The sequence below is a fragment of the Oncorhynchus nerka genome, linkage group LG18, assembly GCF_034236695.1.
Source record: "Oncorhynchus nerka isolate Pitt River linkage group LG18, Oner_Uvic_2.0, whole genome shotgun sequence".
Classification (NCBI taxonomy): domain Eukaryota; kingdom Metazoa; phylum Chordata; class Actinopteri; order Salmoniformes; family Salmonidae; genus Oncorhynchus; species Oncorhynchus nerka.
This window is the reverse complement of record NC_088413.1, coordinates 1,605,484-1,618,364: the sequence shown is the minus strand read 5'-3', so window position 1 is coordinate 1,618,364 and position 12,881 is coordinate 1,605,484. Positions and strand designations below refer to the sequence as shown.

The 12,881-nt window shown below is 41.6% G+C and overlaps 2 long non-coding RNA genes across 2 annotated transcripts; both read left to right on the top strand.

The window, feature by feature from the left end:
• The first annotated feature begins 415 nt into the window (after positions 1-415).
• On the top strand, positions 416-7,384 carry LOC115128134 (uncharacterized). Its single transcript, XR_010459600.1, has 4 exons — positions 416-536; positions 5,960-5,989; positions 6,221-6,556; positions 7,229-7,384. It is a non-coding gene; the product is annotated as an uncharacterized LOC115128134 (long non-coding RNA).
• Positions 7,385-8,554: 1,170 nt separating this feature from the next.
• Positions 8,555-9,552, top strand: LOC135561684 (uncharacterized). The gene is made up of 3 exons (XR_010459602.1): positions 8,555-8,709; positions 8,813-8,901; positions 9,017-9,552. It is a non-coding gene; the product is annotated as an uncharacterized LOC135561684 (long non-coding RNA).
• The last annotated feature ends 3,329 nt before the right edge of the window (positions 9,553-12,881 follow it).

The following is a 12,881-nucleotide window of genomic DNA, read 5'->3' as shown; positions in this document are numbered from 1 at the left end:
CACACTGTGGTCACACCCAAACAGCTCTTTGCTGTACGCCCAGACTTAACACTAAGTCACACAAGACAAGTTTGTATCAGTGGAAAAACACTAGCATTTAACAGACAATTCTCTAAGTAAAAAAACAGTATAGCATGTCTAATTTACCACCACACCTGTTGAGTTGACTTGGGTAACAGACCTCTAGCTTCTACAACACAGAAAGTTAGAGGTGACTTTCCCAAGTCAGTCACTGACAATTAGGTAAGATATTATAGGACACTATGTGTAACTGCTGCTCTGTCAGCAGTTTCCTGTGGAGTTTTTCTGATGTCAGTGTTTCCTTTAGGAAGGCGGGTTTAACTGATCTGATTTGCTTAACAGTTTGCCACATAATTGAAGTGAGGAAGTAATGAGTTAGAAATCATAAAGCCTAGCAGTATTTCTCACTCTTCAGTCCTCTCTTCATGACAGTAGACTTGTTTTGTCATTGGAGCCCCAGTTAGAGACAGATATGATACCTGCAGTGATATTGATGATCCTGTTCTGGAGCCCAGGTATGTTTCGAAATTGTAAGATATATTACAATTTGTGCGGCTAGTAAAAGAACATGCAACTGGAAGCAGACAGTAAAAATGTGTCTCAAAGCAGGACAATGATGTGATCACCTGTAAATGTACTTTACTGTAGTCTAACTGTCCATCTGAGGACAGGCACTAATGTCAGTTAAGGTGTGATGGTCAGTCTTATTAGAACCAAGGTAAGACCCAAATGCAGACAACAGGGTTCAGGCAAAGACAGGTCAAGGCAGAAAGGGTCGAAAGTCCAGAGTCAGGGGGCAAAGGTACAGGACAGCAGGCATCCTCAGGGTAGGCAGAGATATGTAATCCAGAGGAGGGCAGAGGCACAGGTCAGGCAGGTGGGCTCAGAGTCAGGACAGGCAGAGTGGTCAGGCAGGTGGGCTCAGAGTCAGGACAGGCAGAGTGGTCAGGCAGGTGGGCTCAGAGTCAGGCAGGTGGGCTCAGGGTCAGGACAGGCAGAGTGGTCAGGCAGGCGAGCTCAGAGTCAGGACAGGCAGAGTGGTCAGGCAGGTGGGCTCAGAGTCAGGGCAGGCAGAGTGGTCAGGCAGGCGGGCTCAGAGTCAGGGCAGGCAGAGTGGTCAGGCAGGCGGGCTCAGAGTCAGGGCAGGCAGAGTGGTCAGGCAGGTGGGCTCAGAGTCAGGACAGGCAAGTGGGCTCAGAGTCAGGACAGGCAGAGTGGTCAGGCAGGTGGGCTCAGAGTCAGGACAGGCAGAGTGGTCAGGCAGGCGGGCTCAAAGTCAGGACAGGCTCAGGGTCAGGCAGGTGGGCTCAGAGTCAGGACAGGCAGAGTGGTCAGGCAGGTGGGCTCAGAGTCAGGACAGACAGAGTGGTCAGGCAGGTGGGCTCAGAGTCAGGGTCAAGGGTCAAAACCAGGAGGACAAGAAAACAGAGACTGGGAAAAAGCATAAATACAGGCATAAATACACAGGGGATAATGGGGAAGATGGGCTTCACCTGGAAGGGGGTGGAGATAATCACAAAGACAGGTGAAACAGATCAGGGTGTGACACAATGTTCTCTCTAAGCTGCAGATAAATCAGCCAATAGCGAGAAGCACAAGATTGAACTTCACTAACTTTCTAGAGCAGCTGGTCACCAACCGGTTGATCACGAACTGGTCGATCTCCATGGTATTCCCAGTGGATCGACAAAGACTTCTGTAAAAACCCACGATAAAGCCTTGTGTTCCAATTTTTTGGGGGGTCTCGGGCTGTTGGCAGGAGGTGCACCTGATTCAGTTGCCCTGTACGCCGGGTTGATATGGTCTAGTCATAGTAACCAGGAGTGGTATGGGGTTGATATATCTGGTGTACCGTTGGATATTATGTATTATTGACCCCTATGGAGAATGTAGCTGTTTGACCTCTATGGAGAATGTAGCTGTTTGACCTCTATGGAGAATGTAGCTGTTTATCTGTATTATTGACCTCTATGGAGGATGTAGCTGTTTGACCTCTATGGAGAATGTAGCTGTTTATCAGTATTATTGACCCCTATGGAGAATGTAGCTGTTTATCAGTATTATTGACCTCTATGGAGAATGTAGCTGTTTATCAGTATTATTGACCTCTATGGAGAATGTAGCTGTTTATCAGTATTATTGACCCCTATGGAGAATGTAGCTGTTTATCAGTATTATTGACCCCTATGGAGAATGTAGCTGTTTATCAGTATTATTGACCTCTATGGAGAATGTAGCTGTTTATCAGTATTATTGACCCCTATGGAGAATGTAGCTGTTTAACTGTATTATTGACCTCTATGGAGAATGTAGCTGTTAATCTGTATTATTGACCTCTATGGAGAATGTAGCTGTTTGACCCCTATGGAGAATGTAGCTGTTTGACCTCTATGGTGAATGTAGCTGTTAATCTGTATTATTGACCTCTATGGAGAATGTAGCTGTTTGACCCCTATGGAGAATGTAGCTGTTTGACCTCTATGGAGAATGTAGCTGTTAATCTGTATTATTGACCTCTATGGAGAATGTAGCTGTTTGACCCCTATGGAGAATGTAGCTGTTTGACCCCTATGGAGAATGTAGCTGTTTATCAGTATTATTGACCCCTATGGAGAATGTAGCTGTTTGAACTCTATGGAGAATGTAGCTGTTTGACCTCTATGGAGAATGTAGCTGTTTGACCCCTATGGAGAATGTAGCTGTTTGACCTCTATGGAGAATGTAGCTGTTTGACCCCTATGGTGAATGTAGCTGTTAATCTGTATTATTGACCCCTATGGAGAATGTAGCTGTTTGACCTCTATGGAGAATGTAGCTGTTAATCTGTATTATTGACCTCCAGGGAGAATGTAGCTGTTTGACCCCTATGGTGAATGTAGCTGTTAATCTGTATTATTGACCTCTATGGAGAATGTAGCTGTTTGACCCCTATGGTGAATGTAGCTGTTAATCTGTATTATTGACCTCTATGGAGAATGTAGCTGTTTATCAGTATTATTGACCTCTATGGAGAATGTAGCTGTTTATCAGTATTATTGACCTCTATGGAGAATGTAGGTATTTATCAGTATTATTGACCCCTATGGAGAATGTAGCTGTTTGACCTCTATGGAGAATGTAGCTGTTTGACCTCTATGGAGAATGTAGCTGTTTGACCTCTATGGAGAATGTAGCTGTTTATCAGTATTATTGACCTCTATGGAGAATGTAGCTGTTTGACCTCTATGGAGAATGTAGCTGTTTATCAGTATTATTGACCCCTATGGAGAATGTAGCTGTTTGACCTCTATGGAGAATGTAGCTGTTTATCAGTATTATTGACCTCTATGGAGAATGTAGCTGTTTATCAGTATTATTGACCCCTATGGTGAATGTAGCTGTTTGACCCCTATGGAGAATGTAGCTGTTTGACCTCTATGGAGAATGTAGCTGTTTGACCTCTATGGAGAATGTAGCTGTTTGACCTCTATGGAGAATGTAGCTGTTTGACCTCTATGGAGAATGTAGCTGTTAATCTGTATTATTGACCTCTATGGAGAATGTAGCTGTTTGACCTCTATGGAGAATGTAGCTGTTTATCAGTATTATTGACCCCTATGGAGAATGTAGCTGTTTATCAGTATTATTGACCTCTATGGAGAATGTAGCTGTTTATCAGTATTATTGACCCCTATGGAGAATGTAGCTGTTTATCAGTATTATTGACCCCTATGGAGAATGTAGCTGTTTATCAGTATTATTGACCCCTATGGAGAATGTAGCTGTTTGACCTCTATGGAGAATGTAGCTGTTTATCAGTATTATTGACCTCTATGGAGAATGTAGCTGTTTATCAGTATTATTGACCCCTATGGAGAATGTAGCTGTTTATCAGTATTATTGACCCCTATGGAGAATGTAGCTGTTTATTAGTATTATTGACCTCTATGGAGAATGTAGCTGTTTATCAGTATTATTGACCTCTATGGAGAATGTAGCTGTTTGACCTCTATGGTGAATGTAGCTGTTTGACCTCTATGGAGAATGTAGCTGTTTGACCTCTATGGAGAATGTAGCTGTTTGACCTCTATGGAGAATGTAGCTGTTTATCTGTATTATTGACCCCTATGGTGAATGTAGCTGTTTGACCTCTATGGAGAATGTAGCTGTTTGACCTCTATGGAGAATGTAGCTGTTTATCAGTATTATTGACCCCTATGGAGAATGTAGCTGTTTATCAGTATTATTGACCCCTATGGAGAATGTAGCTGTTTATCAGTATTATTGACCTCTATGGAGAATGTAGCTGTTTAACCTCTATGGAGAATGTAGCTGTTTATCAGTATTATTGACCCCTATGGAGAATGTAGCTGTTTATCAGTATTATTGACCTCTATGGTGAATGTAGCTGTTTGACCTCTATGGAGAATGTAGCTGTTTGACCTCTATGGAGAATGTAGCTGTTTATCTGTATTATTGACCCCTATGGAGAATGTAGCTGTTTGACCTCTATGGAGAATGTAGCTGTTTGACCCCTATGGAGAATGTAGCTGTTTATCAGTATTATTGACCCCTATGGAGAATGTAGCTGTTTGACCCCTATGGAGAATGTAGCTGTTTGACCTCTATGGAGAATGTAGCTGTTTATCAGTATTATTGACCCCTATGGAGAATGTAGCTGTTTATCAGTATTATTGACCTCTATGGAGAATGTAGCTGTTTATCTGTATTATTGACCCCTATGGAGAATGTAGCTGTTTATCAGTATTATTGACCTCTATGGAGAATGTAGCTGTTTATCAGTATTATTGACCCCTATGGAGAATGTAGCTGTTTGACCTCTATGGAGAATGTAGCTGTTTGACCTCTATGGAGAATGTAGCTGTTTGACCTCTATGGAGAATGTAGCTGTTTGACCTCTATGGAGAATGTAGCTGTTGACCTCTATGGAGAATGTAGCTGTTTATCAGTATTATTGACCCCTATGGAGAATGTAGCTGTTTGACCTCTATGGAGAATGTAGCTGTTTGACCTCTATGGAGAATGTAGCTGTTTGACCTCTATGGAGAATGTAGCTGTTTGACCTCTATGGAGAATGTAGCTGTTTGACCTCTATGGAGAATGTAGCTGTTTGACCTCTATGGAGAATGTAGCTGTTTATCAGTATTATTGACCTCTATGGAGAATGTAGCTGTTTATCAGTATTATTGACCCCTATGGAGAATGTAGCTGTTTATCAGTATTATTGACCCCTATGGAGAATGTAGCTGTTTATCAGTATTATTGACCCCTATGGAGAATGTAGCTGTTTATCTGTATTGCTCGCCATGGAAACCCATTTCATGAAGCTCCTGACGAACAGTTATTGTGCTGGCGTTGCTTCCAGAGGCAGTTTGGAACTCGTTAGTTAGTGTTACAGCCGCTGATGCTCCTAGAAATTTCCAGTTCACATAAACAGCACTTACGGGTGACAGGGGCAGCTCTAGCAGGGCAGGAATTTGACAATCTGACTTGGAAAGGTGGCATCCTATGATGGTGCCATGTTGAAAGCCACTGAGCTCTTTATTAAGGCCATACTACTGACAATGTTTGTCTATGGAGATTGCATGGTTGAGTGTTTGATTTTATACATCTGTCAGGAAGGGGTGGCTGAAATAGAATCCACTAATTTGAAGTGGTGTCCACATACTTTTGTATATATAGTGTATGTACTAATGGGTGTTGTTGCCCCATACTAACGATAAGCCTGTCTTCCCCATCACATCATGAAAGGTCATGTTGATGTTCATTTAACCTCTGTCTCTCTCTTCCTCTGACTCCTCCCTTTCTCCTTTGTTTCTCTCTGTCTCTTTCTCTCTCTTTCTCCTCTGTCTCTCTCTTTCTCCTCTATCTCTCTGTCTCTCTCTTTCTCCTTTGTTTCTCTCTATCTCTCTGTCTCTGTCTCTCTCTTTCTCCTCAGATCTCCAGGCTCAAAGCGTCAGTCCACCAGGTAGGTAGAGTATAAATCTACAGTGATTATAGCAGTTCAATATTAGTCAACTTTATTATCCCACATGGAGAAATTCATGTGTCCATACAAACCATTCTATAACCCATTAACAAGTAGTGTTTTATGGAACTACTAATACTTGTCAACCACAAAGCATCACTGCTGTTAGAATAACAGAATCACTGTCATCATCTGTCCTCACCATTGTGTTTTCCTCTCTGCTGTTTACAGCTGAACTCTCAGTCAGACTGGTGAATGGGACCACTTCCTGTTCTGGGACAGTGGAAGTCTTCTACAGAGGAGAGTGGTTGGGTCTATGTACTAGTGGGTTGTGGAGCATAATGGGAGAGACGTGGTTGTGGGACATGAGAGAGACCAAGGTTGTGTGTAGAGAGCTGAATTGTGGGAATCCTGTATCTGTATCTAGAGGACCTCTGATTGAAGATGGAAGAAGAGGAGTCACACTATATAGGTGTAGTGGAGATGAGTCTTCTATTGGACAGTGTGACATCACAGGAGGACCTGGTTTCTGTGATGGTGGATATTATCATCATGTGACCTGTTCAGGTAAGAGACTGGTCATATTGAGAGATTTATTTATACATTATACAATATTACCATTTATCATGTTTTATGTGTTTTTATTTCATTTAAATAGAGGGAGAGATGTCAGATGTATTTAAACATTATATTTGTGTTTGTCATATTGGTTTATGGGAGATGTTCATGGGCAGATCATTGTAGTTCAGATGGTACTGAAGTGAAGCTGCCTGATGGATGTCCAGCTGTTTATTTTCTATACCAATATACCAATTTTCAATACCACTGTCACAAAGAGAGAATGAGGGAGGAGGAGAGGAAGAGGGAGATATGGGAGAGATCAAATATATTTTTATCACTGAGTTCTCTCCAGTGATGTCATCATAACCAGTAACCTTTTCTACTCTTGGCCCATCCTGACCCTGACATACAGCATCAGACCTTGTAGATCAGATGGTACTGAAGTGAAGCTGCCAAGTGGATGTCCAGCTGTTTATTTTCTATAAAGTGAAGTGAACTTATTCCTGTCTCCTACCTGCATTATTCCCAACCCGATCCTGAGTGACTAAGAACCCATTTCTACCTCTTACAGTATCAAACATAGCAAACTACCATCTTTTATCCAACATATTTGTGTTTTGTCCTTGACAGTGTCATCAACAAAACTGATTGAATGTTCAACCAACTCTTTTTCTCCAGAGTCTGTGCGGCTTGTGGATGGAGCTGGTCTCTGCTCTGGGAGAGTGGAGGTGAAGTCCAATCAGTCCTGGGCCTCAGTGTGTGAAGCTGACTTTGACCGGCAGGATGCAGAGGTAGTCTGTAGGGATGTTGGCTGTGGGGCTCCTGCAGCTCTACAGGGGGCTCTATGGAGGAGGTGGGGGTCAGACCTGGGATAAAGAGTTCCAGTATGAAGGCAATGGGTCCCTTTTCCTGGACTTTGACACCTTAGACAGAGAGTACAACACCTGCCTACCTGGTAATGCTGTTGGACTCACCTGCTCAGGTAAGAAACAGTTTGTCACTCAATCAACATTGTTTCTCACCTGGAGTAAAGAATATGAGAGACAATATAGGTGTGTTTTAGTGAGAAAATAGTAAGATTACTGTCTCTCTCTTCTTTTCTCAGAGCCTGATGATGTGAGGCTGGTGGGAGGAGGCAGTCGCTGTGCTGGTGGAGTGGAGCGGTACGACCAGGGAGAGTGGAGGACTGTGGGAGCTGAGGACTGGGAGCAGGAGGATGTAGCTGCAGTAGTGTGTAGACAGATGGGTTGTGGCTCCACTGTTTCAGTACTTCCTGGAAACACCACTAGAGGGTTTGGAGTTTCCTGTTATGGGTCTGAGTCTTCACTGAGGGAGTGTTCCAGAAGTTATGATCTCTCTCCTGGACTCACAGTGATCTGCTCAGGTAATATCAACATATTATAATTATATTCAACTGATTTCCTTCATTCATACAACTTCCTCTGCACCTCTCATGATGACTGTTTAACTTGTCAGTCTGCTTTGCAAAATAGATCACTCAGTCAAGTAGGAATCAAATACAACTTAAATATCCCAGAATGCTTTTGTATTTGAGTGTAATCTCAGTGAACGTCTCTACTCACTACCACTGTCACATGTCATGTTATTGTCACATCTAAATGAGGAAAGTAGTTGAGGAGCTACGTTTTCTTTTTCTCTCCTCTAGTTCCAGATGTCCTGCTTCAGCCTGATATCAACATATGTTGTCTCAGTGACTGTAGGCCCACTACTCATGTTGCCCTGTGAGGGAGGGTGGCTGGCACTGTTACATGCTGATGTTATTGTCATATCTATAGGAAACTAGTTGAAGAGGTTTTCTTGTTCTCTTTTATTGTTACAGATCTCCTGGTTCAGCCTGATATCTTCCTGACTGACCCAATGGGAGGGTCTTCAGGGGCCACCAGGGGCCTGAGATGTTCAGGGGCTACAACTTCACCATCACCTGCTCCACTCAGCCACAGTACCCAGGAGGCTCCTTCCTCCTCACGTTCACCGGCTCAACAGAACCCAGATCCAGCCAGCTGTCAATCACTCTGCTGCCTTCCTCTTCCCTGCTGCAGATGACTCCCACCAAGGGAACTACAGCTGTGTTTATGACAATTATGTTTTCTCACATAACTTCTCCTCTGAGAGTGAGCTCCTCTCCCTCACCATCACAGGTAACTGAACATGAACCAGACTTATAACTTTGTCATTGACAGATTTCCCACAGATCTATGTGATGATGATCAGTCCCCTCATCAAAGGTGTTTCTGTTTGCAGCCTCTCCTCTGCCAGCCTTCATCATCAGACACGTTGTAGTGCTGCTGATCCTACTGACAACAATCACCACCTCCTACCTGTACTACAAGGTAAAGACATTTACTCAGATGTTACAAGTCATTTAAACTAGAGGGAGAGGGGGAGGGGGAGAGAATGGAGATACTAGAGAGTAAATGTCTGACTGTTGGTGCTGTGTCTCCCTAGCCCACCAGGAGGCAGAAGAGAGTGAACAGGGTGAGCAGCATGGATCTTTATGTCAATGCCATGGAGATGGTCTCTCTGAGCTCCAGAGCTGAAGCTGGACCGGGAGAGGAGAGAGCAGCCCAGGGGACGGAGTAGGAGGAGAATGAATCTGACCCTACATGCTGATCTTAGGTCAGTTTTGTGTTTTAAATCGATGGTCAGCAGTGGACTGGTGTTTAAAATGTGGTGACAAACCTGAAGTGGTTCTAATTTTAATAACAAGTTCAGAATTAGTTTATCTTTCTAGAACCTTGAAAGAAATCTAAAAGGAGTGACTGCAACCACCATTATTCATTTAGTTTGGTTTTTACCACCAGAGAAACATGGGGTTTTGGGTAACATGGGGTTTTGGTAACATGGCGTTTTGGGTAACATGGGGTTTTGGGTAACATGGGGTTTTGATAACATGGGGTTTTGGGTAACATGGGGTTTTGGGTAACATGGGGTTTTGGGTAACATGGGTTCTGGGTGACATGGGGTTCTGGGTAATATGGGGTTTGGGGTAATATGGGGTTCTGGGTAACATGGGGTTTTGGGTAACATGGGGTTTTGGGTAATATGGGGTTTTGGGTAACATGGGTTTTGGGTAACATGGGGTTTTGGGTAACATGGGTTCTGGGTGACATGGGGTTCTGGGTAATATGGGGTTTGGGGTATAACATGGGGTTATGGGTAACATGGGGTTTTGGGTAACATGGGGTATTGGGTAACATGGGGTTTTGGGTAACATGGGGTTCTGGGTAATATGGGGTTTGGGGTAATATGGGGTTCTGGGTAATATGGATGGGGTTCTGGTAACATGGGGTTTTGGTAACATGGGGTTTTGGTAACATGGGGTAACATGGGGTTTTGGTAACATGGGTTTTGGTAACTTGGGTTTTGGGTAACATGGGTTTTGGGCAACATGGGGTTTTATTATTGTAAGATAGTAGCTACATTTCGTCTGTTTGTGTTCCAGAATGTGTTGCTTTTTGCTTTTGTTTTTATGTCTTTATTGTGGTTTGTTGTTGGGGTTTGTTTTTATGATGTTGTTTACTTCATTATGTTATTGATTATAAATGTTATGATATTGATTATGATGTAGATTAGTGTGATGTTGTTAGTAGTATAGAGATAATGATGTTATTGATTATAAATGTTATGATATTGATTATGATGTAGATTAGTGTTATGATGTTAGTAGTATAGAGATAATGATGTTATTGATTATAAATGTTATATTGATTATGATGTAGATTAGTGTTATGATGTTGCTCTCTAAACTGCCATGTAATCAACTGAATGCTTTTAATAAAATTACAGGCTGTCAGTCTGGTGTGATTTAATTATTAGACAGACTACAACATACAGTATGAATTAACTGAGATCAGTCTGTGTGATTCCCCTCTTGGACAGACTACAACATACAGTATGAATGAACTGAGATCAGTCTGTGTGATTCCCCTCTTGGACAGACTACAACATACAGTATGAATTAACTGAGATCAGTCTGTGTGATTCCCCTCTTGGACAGACTACAACATACAGTATGAATTAACTGAGATCAGTCTGTGTGATTCCCCTCTTGGACAGACTACAACATACAGTATGAATTAACTGGTCATACATTTAGCAGGAGGTTAGGAAGTGCATCTCAGTTTCCACCTCATTTTGTGGGCTGTGTGCACATAGTCTGTCTTCTCTGGAGAGCCAGGTACTGACCTGTATATAGTCCTGCTATTGTTATTTTACTGCTGCTCTTTAATTACTTTTTACTCTTTAATTACTTGTTACAGGCCAACCCAAGCTGTACTGTTCAGTAGGATAATAGTAGACCAACCCAAGCTGTACTGTTCAGTAGGATAATAGTAGACCAACCCAAGCTGTACTGTTCAGTAGGATAATAGTAGACCTTTTATTGAAACAGAGAAACTGAGTCAGAAATTCACAAATTCAGAATTTTTCTCATTTTTTTCACGTTTTTGTTCTCAAAGTCAGACTTTTTTAACAGAAAAACAATGCAATTGTCCATAACAGAGACCACTTTTGAGGTTTGGGAAAATCTAAGAAATGTACATTTTGAAGTAGTTCCCCTTTAATTCAAGTGTGCAGGCACCTAGCACTATTGTTGTATTAGTAGTGTTTATATAGTACAGACACCTAACAGTGTTTATATAGTACAGACACCTAACAGTGTTTATATAGTACAGACACCTAACAGTGTTTATATAGTACAGACACCTAGCACTATTGTTGGATTAGCAGTGTTTATATAGTACAGACACCCAGCACTATTGTTGGATTAGCAGTGTTTATATAGTACAGACACCTACACTATTGTTGTATTAGCAGTGTTTATATAGTACAGACACCTAGCACTATTGTTGTATTAGCAGTGTTTATATAGTACAGACACCTAGCACTATTGTTGGATTAGCAGTGTTTATATAGTACAGACACCCAGCACTATTGTTGGATTAGCAGTGTTTATATAGTACAGACACCTAGCACTATTGTTGGATTAGCAGTGTTTATATAGTACAGACACCTAGCACTATTGTTGTATTAGCAGTGTTTATATAGTACAGACACCTAGCACTATTGTTGTATTAGCAGTGTTTATATAGTACAGACACCTAGCACTATTGTTGTATTAGCAGTGTTTATATAGTACAGACACCTAGCACTATTGTTGTATTAGCAGTGTTTCTATAGTACAGACACCTAGCACTATTGTTGTATTAGCAGTGTTTATATAGTACAGACACCTAGCACTATTGTTGTATTAGCAGTGTTTCTATAGTACAGACACCTAGCACTATTGTTGGATTAGCAGTGTTTATATAGTACAGACACCCAGCACTATTGTTGGATTAGCAGTGTTTATATAGTACAGACACCTAGCACTATTGTTGGATTAGCAGTGTTTATATAGTACAGACACCTAGCACTATTGTTGTATTAGCAGTGTTTATATAGTACAGACACCTAGCACTATTGTTGGATTAGCAGTGTTTATATAGTACAGACACCTAGCACTATTGTTGTATTAGCAGTGTTTATATAGTACAGACACCTAGCACTATTGTTGGATTAGCAGTGTTTATATAGTACAGAAATCTTATGTTTATTTGACTCTGATGATAAAGAAATACAATTTATAACATTGAAAGACTTTCCAATACCTTTCAGAGAGTTTATTTCTGTGGTCAAAGCCGTTCCCAGGGGTCTAACTACACTAATGAAAACTCATCTTATCTTTGGTAATGATCACAAAGTTGATCCAGAACTCAGGGCCGTTCCCAGGGGTCTAACTACACTAATGAAAACCCATCTTATCTTTGGTAATGATCACAAAGTTGATCCAGAACTCAGAGCCGTTCCCAGGGGTCTAACTACACTAATGAAAACCCATCTTATCTTTGGTAATGATCACAAAGTTGATCCAGAACTCAGAGCCGTTCCCAGGGGTCTAACTACACTAATGAAAACCCATCTTATCTTTGGTAATGATCATAAAGTTGATCCAGAACTCAGATTGGAAGGCCTGGGTTTACTTGAGAAATCTTGTTGTAATAAATATATAAGACAAATTCTCCGTTCAGAAAACCAACTTCCACCGAGAGGAAAGTGTTTGTGGAACCTGCTTCTTATTCCTGACCTTGTCTGGAAACATGCCTGGTTAAGGCTTTACAAATACTGTATAACAAACAAGGTTAAGGAAGAGCACTTTAACATGTTACATCAGATATATCCATGTAATTCTATGATGTCCACATGTGGCTGTTGATGATATCTGTGTTTTCTGTGAAAAAGGTGAGAATCTGTCCCACTTGTTCTTTAATGT